Genomic DNA, 13,265 nt, shown 5'->3' with positions numbered 1-13,265 from the left:
ATTTACTCTGGATGTCATGGCGTCTAGACAGATGGCGTTCCACGTGAGTTTTCTGGTAACCCCGGTAAGCGCACTTGGAACAGCCAAAACGTGGCATCTTCCCACATTCATATTTTATGTGTCGTGCCAGGGTTGACTTTTTTGCGTAAACTTTGAAACAATTTGGACAACTGTACTCTGGTGGGTCAAAATAGATGAAACCTAGAACATTACACGTATCAAAAACGGGCGAAGAAAGAAATATGCACGTGGTAAAAAAAAACTATATATAATATCGGAAGAGTATTGGTCTAACATTTCAGATAATGAGTAATAGAAGTAATCAATAGTAAATAAACATTTTAATTCGTAACTGATTTTGTATCATATTCTGTAATGTTCGTGGAATTCCTTGAAGCAAGGATAGACACAAAGTCCTGGTTCTCCCAGACATTTGTGACAGTGATATCTGGTGAATCTGCGGACATCTTTGTAATGACACCATCGACACATTTTTCTAGCAGACTTGTTGCCCATCTCTTCAACAAAAGGGATTCGTTCCAGAATATGGGCTGATGAACGGACTTTGATATTTTCTGAAAACAAATGTTTGAAGAAATAGTGAATAACTTCCATTCGAACTCATTGAATTCAATAGTCAATTCCAGAATTGCTCAAAATATTGATAAAATTGGAATTGGTACAATTCACAGTAAAATTTAATAACTGGTTTTTGAAACGAACAATTGGCCTGCTAATCTAGACATAATTTTCAGAAAAGTTTTGAAAATCATTTTCACACTATTAAAAAGGTGAAATTCTGAAAACCGTAGAAGTTGAAGAAAAAAGTAATTGAGATCCTATAATGGAATGATAACTATGTAAATAAAACGCAAATACTCGAAAAATTAATGAATTTAAAGTTTCTGGAAATTGCTCAAATTTGCAGCGTCTCAAGAATTGCTAGGTACACTCCAAATGAATATGAATATCATGGTATAATCACTTGGACCCCTCCCTATATTAAATATTTGGCAAAAACACTTTTATTAACAGAGGCGCACACCAATGTTTACATTCAGAAATGACTCTTGTTCAATCTAAGAACTTGTATACATACAAAGTTGGGTCAATGTCATTTCTCACGACGGGAGTTTTGATCAAAACAAAAGCGTATCGGTCTGAACACTGGGGTTTCTTGACGAAACAAAAGCGAATCGGTCTAAACACTAGGGTTTTTTGACATAACAAAAGCGAATCGGCTCAAAACTACGGTCTTTTGACAAAACGGTTTGAACACTAGGGTTTCTATGCATCTCTGTTCACTCAACTAGCATATTAAAAACTATCTATTCTGAGTCTGGAAATCAATTAAGATCGATGGAAGGTTCAGGTGAATAGTGATGTTTGCAAATCTTACGAGTCACGTAGAATATAAGTAGATTGTCTCCGCAACGAACCATCTTGGAGGGCCTGGTTTATATTCGTGGATTCGATTCCATAAATATTATCAATAAATAATAATAATGACTTCTCCTACTCATTTAAGATTATACGAAAGACTAAAATTCAACCGCAAAAATAGATATAGTAGTTCGATTTTTCAATTAACTACCACTCACACAGTGGAATTTTCTTTTTTGCGAGAAGCACGTTTTTACTGGCCCCATCGAATGTCTTTACTATTCCCCATTTATCAAATGCTTCTTATTCTTTTTCGTAAATAAGTTGTTGTTTAAATAGATTTGGAAAGCTGAATACACTTATTAAATGAATGAATAGAAGAGGTTTTTGTATTAAAGTGTTTATACACTTCAATACAAAAACCTGTTCGATTCATTCAAGTTGTTATTTACCTAGTTTTTCGACGCAGAAATTAAACATTTGGTAAAGAACGGAGCAACGGAAAAACGGAGCAACAAACTTTTTTCCATAATCGGTATTATTTGCCATACAATCTTATACAATGCGGACGTGAACAGTCCACCTCCCCTCTTAACTTTTGAACGGAACAATATCAAGATCGGACAAAATTCGCGTAAAGAAGAATAATTTTTAGTACTCAACTTTTGAATGGAACAACATATCGAGATCGGACAAAATTCACGTGAAAAATTATCATTTTCAGTACACGCCCTCTCGTCGCAGAGGGGGGGCCACTTACTAGAACAGATACATAAAGAGGCAATAATACAAGTGTCTTATTCCGAAACATCGATGTTCGCCATTGAGGATGACAGAGTTCCATCTATGTGGAATTTTACCTCTTTCGTTTACTAGATTGTGTAGGAATCCTGTGAATGATATCTGATTCAATTCCATAGCGAATATTTGAAGGAATAACTGAACAGTTTGTACAGTGTCTTTTGAACAATTCAATGTTCATGTCAAGGCAGTTGTTTCGAGAGGACTTTTTCTTTCAGTGTGTGTCTGAAAGTGTCTTTTTGTATGATCTACACATCTTTGTGAAGCATTTATTTAGGACTTATTTGCTTTCTTTCTTTTTTGGAAAATTCCCACATTTTTTTTGGGAAGAAATAGAAAGCTAAAACCTTTCTTTCCAAAATATACTTCAATACGAATAAGACGTCAAATCACTCTAGAAGAAGTATTTCATATATATTACGAATTATTTTCAATTTTTTTTATTAGATACAGATAAAATAAACTATTATTTAATGATATTTTTACTACGGTCCGAATCCACCTGGTGTATTTTCTGAAGGTGCATTTTGAGATTATATTTTCGTTTTGAATTAAACTCGCACAGTGGACACTTCTGCGAAGGCGTAGTTGTACAATCCATTCTATAGTGAACTCGCCACGAATTATAGTTTTTGAATACTTTGGTACACTTCGAACAACGAACTAATCCTAAAAAATTATAAAGGTTGTTAACGAATATTAAGATGAATAATATGTTTTGAGAAGGTTTTTGAAGGTCACTCCATGAGATTTCATTAACTTTAGACTCGTTAAACGATTCACCCTGAATAAGTCATTTGGTATTGATTCTGTAGAAAAATAGTGAAACACGTCAACTTCAGTTTTCAGGGAAATATTTGAACGTAAAAATTAACTTCAAAAATTTCAAATGGAAATAATTGTCGACTGACACCTCATTTGAAAGGTCTTTCAATCTTGTATCCAACATTTTTGACATAACGATAAGATAAAAAAAAATTTTGTACTTTGTATTTAAACCTTCTAAAGGAACAATTCGTTCAGGCCAGTCTTCCCTTACCTCCACAGTAGGTTAATGAACTGACACATATCAGAAAACAACTACTCCCCTGGTTAATACCACGAAGGACGTTGGAATATATACAACAGGTGTCAGCGCAGGATTTTTCACAGAAGAAATTCCTGCATATGCCTTTGGCGATATAAATGCCGGAATCAATTTTCAATTATTGGAACGGGCACATTTGCTGACAGGTTTGACCTCTCGTCAGTGCAAGATAGTTGTCCTACATCAACACGAAGTCGATGATTTCCTAGATTCTTTCAGAGAGCTGAAGCGAACCACAAGCAATATATCTATCATCGCCCCCGCAGCCTGTAGACGAGGTGTTAAACAACCGCATATCCGAATGACCCAAATCCTCCTATAAGGAAATATTTCTTACCTATATCAAGCAGGCATACTTGAAGACTAATTTAATTTCGAAACAGGAAATGAAACTGGGCAGAAAAGTTTACTTTATCAAATGTTCGTTTCCACATACCTCGCTGCATTCAGTGAACTTTTGATTTCAACCATTTTCATAGAAAAAGTCTGGTGGAGTCAAGTTGGGATATCTGAGTGGTCATTCCATTGACCCGAAAAGTTATCATCGAGGACGTATCGTATTGGTTTAATTTTTTTTCAGTATAGTTATTCAAAACAGAAACCGCTTAGTTTTTGAGAATATTCGTTATGAATTTGGCGTACCATATAGTGATTTGAGTCACTCCAGTTTCTGAAATTTCACTTGTCCATTCAGAAAAATGGCACAGTTATCCACGTTATGTGATGTAATTGACTGATGAAAATCTATAACATAAACGCAACACGGGTTTTGCTATACAATAGCTTTTTCGGGCGTGATTATTCACGCCCGAATTCAGCTTCAAACTGAATAAATTACTTTATTGATAAATAATAATCAGATTCACAACCTTATCATAACTTAAATATATGAAAGAAACACAGGTACAATTCAGAAATGAAATTTTGGCTTGAATGTGTCACACAACGAATACTTGTAGTTGTACAACCGACTTCTTCATTAGGTACTGAAAATTTGTCTCTTGAAAACGTTTTGCTCTCAAAAAAGTTTATACTTAAGCAAATTTACTGATGTATTCTTGTTGACACTTCTTTCACTTTTTCGGAAGCCCGATTCTATGTATTGCCCGTAAGTGTCCATTGAGGTGGCAATTTTGAAAAGTTTTGTAACCGCATGCTGGCAAATGACATTTGAAGTTTGGTTCCTTTCCACAATAGTGTCTCAAATGTCTCATGAGAGCTCTTTTGGACTGGTATTTGTTACTGCAGACTGCACAATCAAAGATTATTTTCAAGTACTCTGAAATTAATACCTGAGATGAAATTTTACACAGATGAAGTGCACTCAAGGTACTATTTTGAAATATCTATTATTTTATGATGCGAAACTTCTCGATCTTTATGTTATTATAAAGTATTGTTCACGAAGTACGAGTAATTACAGTGGAAGAATCTTAATTACTACAGCAGCTAGGACCTGAAAAATAATGAAGGAAAGGTCGGAAAACACCTTGAAAGAAACTTAATTTGGCTTTACGGAAAGAAGAATTGTCAATGATTGCGTTTTCGGAAACGCGTTTTCAAGAAAAATACATTCAGGCTTTATAGATCTGAAAATACTATAAATGAGAAACACAAACTCACAGCTTATATTCACTCACATACAAAAATATTGCATATTTAATTATTTTTATTTTTATTTCATGTTTATTTCTATTTGTCTGAATCTTTATACAGTTTTCATTACTAAGTGGTATATGCTGAAGTATTTAACGTATATTGATTGCCAAATATGCCAGATATTGAAACTTTATAACACACTTGCAGAAGAAGTAATGGAATATCCTAGTTTTGGTAATAATATAAAATCAGAACAAGCAACAATGACAACAAAATCAAAGTTCTTTGAGGTAACATGATAACAGTGTTTCCTCCCCTAGCTCTAACGATAGCCTGCATCCTCCTAGGCGTACTTCGCAAAAGTTCTTGATAACGATTCTCAATTCTACAATTGAGTTAGGAGCTGGATTTTGTGCTCGTATATGTCTTTTTGGGATGTCTCAAATAAGTTCTTTGAGATTTGCGTCAGGACTTTTTGGTGGCCACTAAGTCCAACAACTTCAAGATACTGGGTGATTGTTATTGCATCATGTGCACGAGCATTTTCATGCATCAGGATGGAATTGTTGTAACCAATGAAGCTGCCGTGAGGTAAAATATGTTCTTCAAGGATATTGTGTATGTACCAGTCAGCATTCATTTTTATATTCACCTCTATAAGCTCGGTGTGACTGTCCCAACTAATGCCACTCCACAACATAATGGAACCACCACCAAAGCTAACGTTATGTACAAGATATCATTCTACGAAACGTTCTCCAGATCTTCTGTATACTAGACCACGTCGAAGAAGAAGAAAATTTGTATTCTTGTTTTTGTATAGCTGTATTCTTGTTTCATCATCATTCATTCAATTTTTCCCCACTAATGTTCATTTCAGTTGACTTGGGCTATGGCAAATTGTAATCGTCTAGATTTGTGACGTGGGAAAAGCCTAAGATATCTGGCGGGGCGTTTTGGATTTGAACCAACTTATAACTCTTTTGACACTTATGTTACCTTGTCTTGTACTCAGTAAATCATTTCTGAGATGCGGAGCTATAAGCGTGTGATTTCGCAAAGATTGAATTTTCAAATATTGTCATCTCTTGGCGTTATACATCTCTTACGTCTTTTGTACTATCTCATTATATCGATTCACAAAACAAAAAACAGTGAATTGATGTATATGCAATATATGCGCAATATTTTCTTGTCTGCATCCCTCATTGACTACAATTTAAATACAAATGCGGTATCTCACGAAGAAAACTACAGAATCAAGACAACAATAAACAAAATAATAGACATTAATAGTGGCAAAGGCACACTATTCCAAGTTTGTCATTCATACCATTATTTTACTCATTCAGCTATAGCGACTATGTCCAAACATTCTTTCATCTATACTGAATGAAAATTCACGTAAAATACTTTGTCCTTTCAATATTCATCAATTAAAATAAATAACATGTTGAAAGAAAATAAATTAACATGAAAATATATCTTGAAATAAAATTTCAATATTTTTGTCCGAGAGTATAAGAGAACAAAACTACAAGAGAACAAAGCAGGAACATCTAAAGCATTCAAGTCAACCTTGGGAATAACATAGAATTGTTTACTTGTGATGTATTGTTTAGAACCTTCGGTGTTGTAATGAATATTACTGGAGTTTTTTCCCCAACACCAAACCGTTATTTCAACACCTCGACACCTGTTTCGATCACCAAGTGATCATCTTCAAGAGGAATACACATTTCAGAACCATGCTATGAAGATGATGATATGCTTAAAATGAAACCTAAAAAACCTGAGATGAAAATCAGTAGGAAGAAAACATAAACAATGATATTGTAAGAAAACGATGGCTCATAGCAGAACGTCATAGCGTAAGCAAACCACCAAAAATGTCTGATGTCGAAGTTGATGATGCACCCTCCGCCCCAGTCCAGTCTGGGGGTCCTATGGACGTAAACCGGGCTCTCCAGGAAGTGTTGAAGATTGCTCTAATACACGGTGGAGTAATCTATGGTATAGATGAAGCTGTTAAAGCTTTAGGCAAAAGGCAAGCCGTTTTGTGTGTCCTTGCTGAAAATTGTGATGAAGCTATGTACAAGAGACTTGTGTCGGCACTGTGTGCCGAGTATCAAATTCCGCTCATCAAGGTAGACAACAACAAAAAATTGGTCGAATGATCAGGACTCTGTAAAATTGACAATATAGGAAAGCACGTAAAAGCACGTAAGATAGTTGGATACTCTTGCGTTGTTATCAGGGATTACGGTGAAGAATCACCAGCCCTCGATGTTCTCAGAGACACCATTAAGAATGCCAAGTAGCTTGTTGAGTGTTTATGAAAAATACAAAAAAAATTAACACTGAAGAGTTACAGTTACAGAAAAACAGCTTGTGGAAAGTTATAAAAAAACATGAAACATTCATTTCAAGAGAACAACAAGGCAAAAAGAGAAATTGATGACCAGTGAAGTGCAATTTATGAGAAAAATAGAAAATTAAATGTATCAATTCCGAAAAATAAAAGGAAAGAGCTATATGAGTGACCAAAACGAAAATAGTTTGAAAAAGAAGAGGAGGTCAACAAAAAACCTGTGGAAAGTGCCGTGGTAGAAAGAAAAGTGAATACACAAAGCACATAATTGATACTTAACAATAGAAAAAATATGAAAAAGATCATCGAAAGAAAATGCAATTCCATCTGCCTCACACCAGCCACCCCTATAGTAGTAGACAAGGAGTTTAAGTAGTAAGTAAGAGTAGGGAAGTAGGTTTTTTTTATTAAACATTATTTGTGTACATATTTTATTTGTACGAATATATGATCGTTATTGATAATGTGAAAATCATGAATCAGTGAATGAAAGAAATAAAATTAGGGATTCATTGAGAATAAAGAACTTAAAAAGATCAATATAGTTCTGATCACTTTTTACTCTGTTTATTTTGCACTCGTTTGAATATTCGGAAGTGGACGTATCTTCAATCCAAGATTCGCAAAAAGTCTTGTCGTTTCTTGAGAACACTCTGATGAATCTGATTTGTTAGTACTGACTCCAAACGTAGCGGCAATGTTATGCGTAGCACCTAAATGTCTCTGTAGGTGAACTTTCTGGAAAGCTCTATAACCGCATTGAGGAATGTAACAAGTAAATTTGGGATCCTTTCCACAATCGTATCTCAAATGTCTGTTGAGAGCTGTTCTGGATCGATATTTTTTACCACAGTTCGAGCAGGGATAAGTAGTTTCCACAAAACCTGAAATTTAAAATGAGAAATTATTCAAAAAAGAAAATTAAGAATCTTTCAGACCACATCGAGGTGAGATATGATGAGAGATCTTATTACTTTTTTTCTGAAACATTCGGTTTGAAATACCTGGAATTATATTCTGAAAAACTGAAATATATTGACCTTCATTTCAGAACAAATTAAAAAAAAAATTGAAAAATATCCCTGTATATGTTTATGATATCCATTTTCTCCAAATACGTATTGTAGTGAATGAAAAGTAGTGAATACAACAAATTGAAACAGTTTTTTCATGAATACTTTTAATTTTCATAGAATTATTTTCTAGCAGCTTGACTGCATTAACCTTTCTTGGTTTTACATCATTTCTAGAAACATATGTATTAGTTTTCCGGTGACATTTCAGGAAAGCTTTCCAAATTTCTGCTAATGCAGTTTTGTTAATTGATTGGTAACACCACCAACGCCAACATAAAGACATGGCAAGCTAACTTGGGTGTCACACCAATAGGTGGTTCCACTAATGTCTCGCTTGCTTTTCCGCAGTTATTTTCAACAAGTACTGTTCTAGATTTTTCACATTTTGTCTCCACCCACGACGTCTGTTGAAAATGAACAGTCAGGAAGTGCACAAGGCCAGAGCGGCATAAAGGTCATTGACCCAACGCTTCCAGTTATGAACCATTCGTCCTCCTGACGAATCTCAGTTGAAAGGGTAAGGGATCAATTTCCAACCTGATTGAAATGAAGATGATTTGCTGAGCACATTTTGTCTTCAATCGATGACCGCCTGCCCTGTACTGATGATGCCTAACAGGCCTGAAACAGCTGTCTACCGGTGGCTCTTCAAACACTTAGATGAAATAAAACACTAACAAATATTAACGTAAGTAAAATGAAATTATCAACTGACCAATTTCAAAAGGGTTTTACAAAAATTACGACACGTGTTTAGCTATACAAGTAGCTTCCTCAGGTGAAAATGTTACAACATTCTACAACATTTTTGGGAAAGTTTTTGGCTTTCTACTACTCCATCTGATACAAAAAAATGGATGAGAGAATCTTCCAAAGAAAGGAAGGAAGTAATCAATTTGAAAATAAGTAACTCTATACATGGATGTGTAGATCATGCAAAAAAGTAACTTTCAGACACAAACTGAAAGAAAGTCCTCCTGAAACAGCTACTTTCATATAAACATTGAATTACACGAAAGAAAAAAAAATTCTTTCGAATTTTTTTTTCTTTCGAATTTTTTTTTCTTTCGTGTAATTCAATATTTATATGAAAGTAGCTGTTTCAGGAGGACTTCCTTTCAGTTTGTGTCTGAAAGTTACTTCTTTGCATGATCTACACATCTATGTATAGAGTTACTTATTTTCAAATTGATTACTTCCTTCCTTTCTTTGGAAGATTCTCTCATCATTTTTTTGTATCAGATGGAGTAGTAGAAAGCCAAAAACTTTCATTCCCAAAAATTAATCACTCCTAAAAATATAACCCTTTCAAATCATTCTACAACATGTTTCAGTAAGCCACATCCCCCATCACTTCATTTTCTACACTGTCTAAAATACAGTATACGAGTATACTTTGAGAAATGGTGATGCATTATCATGAATTTCATTATCTGAAAATGAAGAAGTTTCATAATCACAAATACCTTTATTCATTAATCCTATGATTATTGAAAAAAACAACAATTTTGTGACCACTTCTTGTTGAGTAAGTAGAAAATTTACACATTAGAACCAATCACAGTTGTTCAAATTCCAAAATCACTGCCTCGAGGCCAATCACACATTAGCAAATTCATAACTTCAATTCAATTGTATCACAAAATCTGTTTTAAAAAAATCAGTTTGAAATATGTTTTTCCGTTAACCAGCTGTCGCACCCCTACGAACGACAACCCTCAGAAGTCGAAACTTGTACGAGCTAATGATTAACGAGGTCTAACCTTTTAACGTGTGATTTCTAATTCGGAATATCTTCCACAAATGAACTTCTTTTTACAATATTCCTGACATTAGTCATGGAAAGAGTAAAGTAATCCACTTCCGAAAAATGATCATTACTCACTCAAGTTTGTCAACGCGAGCCTTTCCTCTTGAAAAGCAAACATATCAACTGAGACATCGGTGGGACAGATAAATACAAGAGGCAAGGTTGATGAAGCTATCGCCAAAGAAAGCTAGAATTGGACAAGAAGATATGAAACTGGTAAAAGAATTTTTACTGGATATCACTCTCTGAGATATCACTTTCGTGAAAGCTAGAGAACAATTGCATTGAAAATGTCTGGCTCTGGTCTCTAAAATGTCTCCATGATCTGCTCGATTTGAAACATCAAGTTCTTTGAAGAGATAGGTGAGTGAACCTAGTCGACCTCCACTGCAACCTGCGAGTTTATTGTGGCTCACATCCATCAAAAATTCAATAAAACAAATCGAGTTCCTCGACAACGCCGACTACCTAATTTGGTGAGTGATCTTTCTAGTCAGTCCCACAGCAACCGTCTCATATGAGGGTTTCAGTAAGCTCAGCTACCCTCAACGATACATTAGATTCAGTCATGCAGGCCTTTTTCACCTCTGGTTTAGGTGATTCTTCGTTTAAGCATAGGCGTTTGCTAACCTACTAGAGAAAAGTTTGTTTTCTCTCCCATTGCAGATTTTGCTTCTGCTGCTAAAAATTTGATACAAGTCAGATTGACAAGACATCCTGCTCTGTAGAAAGCATCTGACTAATTTCCTGGTTACACTTTCTAGCTTCCTAGACAAGGTGGCGTTTTTGAACCACAAAGATTTCACTTTCAGACGGTCCGATATTACAGGGAGGTCAATTGGGGATGTTTACTAGATGTCTATCTCCTCTGTAGACTCAGGGTCGGTTATTTTAGTTGAGTGAGTTACACGAGAAGCTGGAGAAAAGAAGTCCAGCAGCCCCGCATCACTGTGATAAGTATTGAACGACGAGAGGGAGCCAGAAAACTGAGAGCAGTCTGACCCTCATGAGAGCCAATTAGATTAGAGCAGAGGTAAAGTAATTGAGCAGAATTCGATATGAATATCACAAAAACTTTAGTTTTTCAAAAATTACGTTCACTCACTTAAGGGGGACTAAAAAGTAATCTTGGTGAAGAACGTATTAGCGTACCTAAATCACCACAACTTTGAATTTTTTTAAGAAATAAAGGAGATAATAACTTTTCATCACGTTAAAACGAAGCTATTCGTGATTGAGTATGTTGATACAAAATCATCAATGAATAAAGATTTCTATACTGAATGATTTTTGTGCGATTTATTGACCCCCATTATTTATGAAACCGTCAATCACATTTCATATTGTCACTTTTTTGTTGGTTTTGATGGAGAAAGTTTCAAAAAAAAGTAAAAGACAAAGAAACAATAATTACAGCATATAATTCTGCTTCAAAATCGCCCTTCTTATACAGTTCCATAACTTCTGACCTGTAAAAAATAGCCAATATAATAACCAATAATACAATAATATGTGCACAATCACTGCTGGGTAGTATTTTGAATTGGCTAAAAGTGAAACTGTATGTGTCCGACACCTAAAAAAACTCATTCTGACTCTTTAACAGCATTCCATATCGCATCATCGTTAATTGCAGTAATTTCCGTGTGATCTTTAAGATGAATCTTCATGTGCTGAATGAGATGAGACTTTTGTCTGGATTTATGGTTACAAAAATGGCACGGAAATAATGGATTCACTCCGCATTCATATTTCTTATGCCTCCAGAGAGATCTCTTGACTTTGTATGATTTTCCACACGTTTCACAAGAATGGTATTCTGAAATATATATGACATAAATAATTGATTATTTCAGTTTTTATAACCACATGATTTCACTGAAAAAAAAACGGGTATGAGGAATGGATATTACTGGGAGAGAAGAAAACATAAAAACTTCTCCAAGAGAGACATTTCCATGATCGTGTTTTTTAACCTGTAGCTCGTCAACTATAATATAGTAATGATAATAAGTTTATTAATTATGAAATACAAATAATGCAATATAAAAAATATATACTGATGAGAATAAACAGTTGAGTCACAAAAGCAACAAAATGCTTCTACATGATTATATCACAAAAGTTCAATTTATAAAAATATAATGCAGTTCTTACAAGTTATGAAATCTAGCCCAATGAATCTATCAGACCCAAGAAAAATTCAGGTGGAATTACAAAGTTCATGTTCATACAACAAGTTGAAATACGTTGTATAAATAGATTATGTAAGGATAAAAAATTCATAACGATTATTAAATACACTGATTATGTTTATTATTGATTTGATTTTCTGAATGTACCATTTTTAAATTTCAAACTCAGTTCTAATAGTCTTAGTCACAAGATCTTTTTTTTTTGGAACTTCTGTCCAAAGGCATCGAAAATTATGATCCAGAGCTCATCCGATTAGGAATAACTTCTAGCAACTTTTTAAAAATTTCAAGGGGGGCTGAAAAAAATTGCAACAGTTATAAATAATTTAGTGAAAAAAGGGGATTTGGTTTTTCGCTAATATCTCGTAAATTATCCGAAATTTGAAAAAAGATACTTTTAGAGGAGGAAATTTTCTAAAAAAGAAGACCCACCTCCCGAATCTTTTTCACCAATATGTAAATTGTAGTAATGGTGTTCATATTTAAGAGGTCGTGGGTGGTAGTGATTACTAATCCGATATAATCTAGCTTTTCTCGTATGTATCTAACACCTGTCTGCAATACATGATTTTTGTTGAACGAAGTGGTATTTTGTTTGTTTTTGTATCCAAGGACTGTAGCAAGAGACTAGATCAACGCCAACGCGATCTGATAGATCACGTCATGATAATTGCTATTATTTCTTTCATGAAACATGATATGGACTATATTTTATTATTTATTTATCTTTGATCGCTTGAAGCTTTATGTAATGAAGATCATAATGTTAATCTTTATGGTATGGCGTCGAATATAACATGGTGAGACTACATATTGTTCGCGAGGCAATTTTAAGACAAGGAAATCCTTTTTTGCCAATTTTGAATTATAGATTGTAACCAATTATTAGAAATTTCTATTTTCACAGATCTGAGATACTTCACAGATGGATTAAAAACACCTA

At 34.4% G+C, this 13,265-nt stretch overlaps 1 protein-coding gene and 1 pseudogene across 3 annotated transcripts in view; one reads left to right on the top strand and one right to left on the bottom strand.

Moving 5' to 3' along the window:
- Lola (longitudinals lacking) overlaps positions 1–13,265 on the bottom strand; it is a 499,448-nt gene that overhangs the window by 222,304 nt on the left and 263,879 nt on the right. The gene's annotated exons all lie outside the window — the stretch shown is intronic.
- Positions 6,703–7,206, top strand: LOC111508701 (small ribosomal subunit protein eS12-like; annotated as a pseudogene).

Source organism: Leptinotarsa decemlineata, unplaced genomic scaffold, assembly GCF_025532065.1.
Source record: "Leptinotarsa decemlineata unplaced genomic scaffold, Ldec_3_MD MMD2_tig00000133_RagTag_RagTag, whole genome shotgun sequence".
Lineage (NCBI taxonomy): Eukaryota > Metazoa > Arthropoda > Insecta > Coleoptera > Chrysomelidae > Leptinotarsa > Leptinotarsa decemlineata.
The sequence above is the reverse complement of the archived record's forward strand: the minus strand, read 5'-3'. Positions and strand labels throughout refer to the sequence as shown.